The following is a 7,535-nucleotide window of genomic DNA, read 5'->3' on the forward strand; positions in this document are numbered from 1 at the left end:
AAAACATACAAAACATAGGATTCGGAACATCAAGATTTTGATCGAATTTTTTAAGAATTTTCAAATTTTCAGATAGGAGGTTCCATATAAAGTCAAAAACTACATACTCAGATCTTCACCAAACATTGCAGGAATACATTGGATGTCAAGACACGTGGAAAAAACGTACAAAACAAGAGATTGGGGTCATCAAGATTTTGCACGGATTTTTTAGGAATTTTCAAATTTTCAGATGGGAGGTTCCAGATAAGTTCAAAAACTACATACTCAGATCTTCACCAAACTTTGCAGGGATACATTGGATGTCAAGACACGTGGAAAAAACGTACAAAACAAGAGATTGGAGACATCAAGATTTTGGACGAATTTTTTAAGAATTTTCAAATTTTCAGATAGGAGGTTCCATATAAGGTCAAAAACTACATACTCAGATCTTCACCAAACTTTGCATGGATACATTATGTGTCAAGACACGTGGAAAAAACGTACAAAACAAAAGATTGGAGACATCAAGATTTTGGTCGATTTTTTTAAGAATTTTCAAATTTTCAGATAGGAGGTTCCAGATAAGGTCAAAAACTACATACTCAGATCTTCACCAAACTTTGCAGGGATACATTGGATGTCAAGACACGTGGAAAAAACGTACAAAAAAGAGATTGGAGACATCAAGATTTTGGACGAATTTTTTAACAATTTTCAAATTTTCAGAAAGGATGTTCCAGATAAGGTCAAAAACGACATACTCAGATCTTCACCAAACTTTGCAGGGATACATTGGATATCAAGACACGTGGAAAAAACGTACAAAACAAGAGATTGGAGACATCAAGATTTTGGACGAATTTTTTAAGAATTTTCAAATTTTCAGATAGGAGGTTCCAGATAAGGTCAAAAACTACATACTCAGATCTTCACCAAACTTTGCAGGGATACATTGGATGTCAAGACACGTGGAAAAAACGTACAAAACAAGAGATTGGAGACATCAAGATTTTGGACGATTTTTTTAAGAATTTTCAAATTTTCAGATAGGAGGTTCCAGATGAGGTCAAAAACTACATACTCAGATCTTCACCAAACTTTGCAGGAATACTTTGCATGTCAAGACACGTGGAAAAAACGTACAAAACAAGAGATCGGAGACATCAAGATTTTCGACGAATTTTTTAAGAATTTTCAAATTTTCAGATGGGAGGTTCCAGATAAGGTCAAAAACGACATACTCAGATCTTCACCAAACTTTGCAGGGATACATTGGATGTCAAGACACGTGGAAAAAACGTACAAAACAAGAGATTGGAGACATCAAGATTTTGGACGATTTTTTTAAAAATTTTCAAATTTTCAGAAATGCGGTTCCAGATAAGGTCAAAAACTACATACTCAGATCTTCACCAAACTTTGCAGGGATACATTGGATGTCAAGACACGTGGAAAAAACGTACAAAACAAGAGATTCGGGTCAACAAGATTTTGGACGGATTTTTTAGGAATTTTCAAATTTTCAGATGGGAGGTTCCAGATAAGGTCAAAAACTACATACTCAGATCTTCACCAAACTCTGCAGGGATACATTGTATGTCAAGACACGTGGAAAAAACATACAAAACATAGGATTGGGCACATCAAGATTTTGTTAAATTCTTTTAAGAATTTTCAAATTTTCAGATAGGAGGTTCCATATAGGGTCAAAAACTACATACTCAGATCTTCACCAAACATTGCAGGGATACATTGGATGTCAAGACACGTGGAAAAAACGTACAAAACAAGAGATCGGAGACATCAAGATTTTCGACGAATTTTTTAAGAATTTTCAAATTTTCAGATAGGAGGTTCCATATAAGATCAAAAACTACATACTCAGATCTTCACCAAACTTTGCAGGGATACATTGGAGGTCGAGACACGTGGAAAAAAAGTACAAAACAAGAGATTGGGGTCATCAAGATTTTGGACGGATTTTTTAGGAATTTTCAAATTTTAAGATGGGAGGTTCCAGATAAGGTCAAAAACTACATACTCAGATCTTCACCAAACATTGCAGGGATACATTGGATGTCAAGACACGTGGAAAAAACGTACAAAACAAGAGATTGGAGACATCAAGATTTTGGACGAATTTTTTAAGAATTTTCAAATTTTCAGATAGGAGGTTCCAGATGAGGTCAAAAACTACATACTCAGATCTTCACCAAACTTTGCAGGAATACTTTGCATGTCAAGACACGTGGAAAAAACGTACAAAACAAGAGATCGGAGACATCAAGATTTTCGACGAATTTTTGAAGAATTTTCAAATTTTCAGATAGGAGGTTCCAGATAAGGTCTAAAACTACATACTCAGATCTCCACCAAACATTACAGGAATACATTGGATGTCAAGACACGTGGAAAAAACGTACAAAACAAGAGATTGGAGACATCAAGATTTTCGACGAATTTTTGAAGAATTTTCAAATTTTCAGATAGGAGGTTCCAGATAAGGTCAAAAACTACATACTCAGATCTTCACCAAACTTTGCAGGGATCCATTGGAGGTCGAGACACGTGGAAAAAACGTACAAAACAAGAGATTGGAGACATCAAGATTTTGGACGAATTTTTGAAGAATTTTCAAATTTTCAGATAGGAGGTTCCAGATAAGGTCTAAAACTACATACTCAGATCTCCACCAAACATTGCAGGAATACATTGGATGTCAAGACACGTGGAAAAAACGTACAAAACAAGAGATTGGAGACATCAAGATTTTCGACGAATTTTTGAAGAATTTTCAAATTTTCAGAAAGGATGTTCCAGATGAGGTCAAAAACTACATACTCAGATCTTCACCAAACTTTGCAGGGATACTTTGGATGTCAAGACACGTGGAAAAAACGTACAAAACAAGAGATCGGAGACATCAAGATTTTCGACGAATTTTTGAAGAATTTTCAAATTTTCAGATAGGAGGTTCCAGATAAGGTCTAAAACTACATACTCAGATCTCCACCAAACATTGCAGGAATACATTGGATGTCAAGACACGTGGAAAAAACGTACAAAACAAGAGATTGGAGACATCAAGATTTTCGACGAATTTTTGAAGAATTTTCAAATTTTCAGAAAGGATGTTCCAGATAAGGTCAAAAACGACATACTCAGATCTTCACCAAACTTTGCAGGGATCCATTGGAGGTCGAGACACGTGGAAAAAACGTACAAAACAAGAGATTGGAGACATCAAGATTTTGGACGAATTTTTGAATAATTTTCAAATTTTCAGAAAGGATGTTCCAGATAAGGTCAAAAACGACATACTCAGATCTTCACCAAACTTTGCAGGGATACATTGGAGGTCGAGACACGTGGAAAAAACGTACAAAACAAGAGATTGGAGACATCAAGATTTTGGACGAATTTTTGAAGAATTTTCAAATTTTCTGATAGGAGGTCCCAGATAAGGTCAAAAACTACATACTCAGATCTCCACCAAACATTGCAGGGATACATTGGATGTCAAGACACGTGGAAAAAACGTACAAAACAAGAGATTGGAGACATCAAGATTTTCGACGAATTTTTGAAGAATTTTCAAATTTTCAGATAGGAGGTTCCAGATAAGGTCAAAAACTACATACTCAGATCTTCACCAAACGTTGCAGGGATACTTTGCATGTCAAGACACGTGGAAAAAACGTACAAAACAAGAGATTGGAGACATCAAGATTTTCGACGAATTTTTTAAGAATTTTCAAATTTTCAGATGGGAGGTTCCAGATAAGGTCAAAAACGACATACTCAGATCTTCACCAAACTTTGCATGGATACATTGGATGTCAAGACACGTGGAAAAAACGTACAAAACAAGAGATTAGGGTCATCAAGATTTTGCACGGATTTTTTAGGAATTTTTAAATTTTCAGATGGGAGGTTCCAGATAAGGTCAAAAACTACATACTCAGATCTTCACCAAACTTTGCAGGGATACATTGGATGTCAAGACACGTGGAAAAAACTTACAAAACAAGAGATTGGAGACATCAAGATTTTGGACGAATTGTTTAAGAATTTTCAAATTTTCAGATAGGAGGTTCCATATAAGGTCAAAAACTACATACTCAGATCTTCACCAAACTTTGCATGGATACATTATGTGTCAAGACACGTGGAAAAAACGTACAAAACAAAAGATTGGAGACATCAAGATTTTGGTCGAATTTTTTAAGAATTTTCAAATTTTCAGATGGGAGGTTCCAGATAAGGTCAAAAACTACATACTCAGATCTTCACCAAACATTGCAGGGATACATTGGATGTCAAGACACGTGGAAAAAACGTACAAAACAAGAGATTGGAGACATCAAGATTTTGGACGAATTTTTTAAGAATTTTCAAATTTTCAGATAGGAGGTTCCATATAAGGTCAAAAACTACATACTCAGATCTTCACCAAACTTTGCAGGGATACATTGGAGGTCGAGACACGTGGAAAAAAAGTACAAAACAAGAGATTGGGGTCATCAAGATTTTGGACGGATTTTTTAGGAATTTTCAAATTTTCAGATGGGAGGTTCCAGATAAGGACAAAAACTACATACTCAGATCTTCACCAAACATTGCAAGGATACATTGGATGTCAAGACACGTGGAAAAAACGTACAAAACAAGAGATTGGAGACATCAAGATTTTGGACGAATTTTTTAAGAATTTTCAAATTTTCAGATAGGAGGTTCCAGATGAGGTCAAAAACTACATACTCAGATCTTCACCAAACTTTGCAGGAATACTTTGCATGTCAAGACACGTGGAAAAAACGTACAAAACAAGAGATCGGAGACATCAAGATTTTCGACGAATTTTTTAAGAATTTTCAAATTTTCAGATGGGAGGTTCCAGATAAGGTCAAAAACGACATACTCAGATCTTCCCCAAACTTTGCAGGGATCCATTGGAAGTCGAGACACGTGGAAAAAACGTACAAAACAAGAGATTGGAGACATCAAGATTTTGGACGAATTTTTTAAGAATTTTCAAATTTTCAGATAGGAGGTTCCATATAAGGTCAAAAACTACATACTCAGATCTTCACCAAACTTTGCAGGGATACATTGGATGTCAAGACACGTGGAAAAAACGTACAAAACAAAAGATTGGAGACATCAAGATTTTCGACGAATTTTTTAAGAATTTTCAAATTTTCAGATGGGAGGTTCAATATAAGGTCAAAAACTACATACTCAGATCTTCACCAAACTTTGCATGGATACATTGGATGTCAAGACACGTGGAAAAAACATACAAAACATAGGATTCGGAACATCAAGATTTTGATCGAATTTTTTAAGAATTTTCAAATTTTCAGATAGGAGGTTCCATATAAAGTCAAAAACTACATACTCAGATCTTCACCAAACATTGCAGGAATACATTGGATGTCAAGACACGTGGAAAAAACGTACAAAACAAGAGATTGGGGTCATCAAGATTTTGCACGGATTTTTTAGGAATTTTCAAATTTTCAGATGGGAGGTTCCAGATAAGTTCAAAAACTACATACTCAGATCTTCACCAAACTTTGCAGGGATACATTGGATGTCAAGACACGTGGAAAAAACGTACAAAACAAGAGATTGGAGACATCAAGATTTTGGACGAATTTTTTAAGAATTTTCAAATTTTCAGATAGGAGGTTCCATATAAGGTCAAAAACTACATACTCAGATCTTCACCAAACTTTGCATGGATACATTATGTGTCAAGACACGTGGAAAAAACGTACAAAACAAAAGATTGGAGACATCAAGATTTTGGTCGATTTTTTTAAGAATTTTCAAATTTTCAGAAAGGAGGTTCCAGATAAGGTCAAAAACTACATACTCAGATCTTCACCAAACTTTGCAGGGATACATTGGATGTCAAGACACGTGGAAAAAACGTACAAAAAAGAGATTGGAGACATCAAGATTTTGGACGAATTTTTTAACAATTTTCAAATTTTCAGAAAGGATGTTCCAGATAAGGTCAAAAACGACATACTCAGATCTTCACCAAACTTTGCAGGGATACATTGGATATCAAGACACGTGGAAAAAACGTACAAAACAAGAGATTGGAGACATCAAGATTTTGGACGAATTTTTTAAGAATTTTCAAATTTTCAGATAGGAGGTTCCAGATAAGGTCAAAAACTACATACTCAGATCTTCACCAAACTTTGCAGGGATACATTGGATGTCAAGACACGTGGAAAAAACGTACAAAACAAGAGATTGGAGACATCAAGATTTTGGACGATTTTTTTAAGAATTTTCAAATTTTCAGATAGGAGGTTCCAGATGAGGTCAAAAACTACATACTCAGATCTTCACCAAACTTTGCAGGAATACTTTGCATGTCAAGACACGTGGAAAAAACGTACAAAACAAGAGATCGGAGACATCAAGATTTTGGACGAATTTTTTAAGAATTTTCAAATTTTCAGATGGGAGGTTCCAGATAAGGTCAAAAACGACATACTCAGATCTTCACCAAACTTTGCAGGGATACATTGGATGTCAAGACACGTGGAAAAAACGTACAAAACAAGAGATTGGAGACATCAAGATTTTGGACGATTTTTTTAAAAATTTTCAAATTTTCAGAAATGCGGTTCCAGATAAGGTCAAAAACTACATACTCAGATCTTCACCAAACTTTGCAGGGATACATTGGATGTCAAGACACGTGGAAAAAACGTACAAAACAAGAGATTCGGGTCAACAAGATTTTGGACGGATTTTTTAAGAATTTTCAAATTTTCAGATGGGAGGTTCCCGATAAGGTCAAAAACTACATACTCAGATCTTCACCAAACTCTGCAGGGATACATTGTATGTCAAGACACGTGGAAAAAACATACAAAACATAGGATTGGGCACATCAAGATTTTGTTAAATTCTTTTAAGAATTTTCAAATTTTCAGATAGGAGGTTCCATATAGGGTCAAAAACTACATACTCAGATCTTCACCAAACATTGCAGGGATACATTGGATGTCAAGACACGTGGAGAAAACGTACAAAACAAGAGATCGGAGACATCAAGATTTTCGACGAATTTTTTAAGAATTTTCAAATTTTCAGATAGGAGGTTCCATATAAGATCAAAAACTACATACTCAGATCTTCACCAAACTTTGCAGGGATACATTGGAGGTCGAGACACGTGGAAAAAAAGTACAAAACAAGAGATTGGGGTCATCAAGATTTTGGACGGATTTTTTAGGAATTTTCAAATTTTAAGATGGGAGGTTCCAGATAAGGTCAAAAACTACATACTCAGATCTTCACCAAACATTGCAGGGATACATTGGATGTCAAGACACGTGGAAAAAACGTACAAAACAAGAGATTGGAGACATCAAGATTTTGGACGAATTTTTTAAGAATTTTCAAATTTTCAGATAGGAGGTTCCAGATGAGGTCAAAAACTACATACTCAGATCTTCACCAAACTTTGCAGGAATACTTTGCATGTCAAGACACGTGGAAAAAACGTACAAAACAAG

The sequence above is a fragment of the Lepisma saccharinum genome, unplaced genomic scaffold (genome assembly GCF_977018435.1).
Source record: "Lepisma saccharinum unplaced genomic scaffold, izLepSacc3.1 HAP1_SCAFFOLD_43, whole genome shotgun sequence".
NCBI lineage: Eukaryota > Metazoa > Arthropoda > Insecta > Zygentoma > Lepismatidae > Lepisma > Lepisma saccharinum.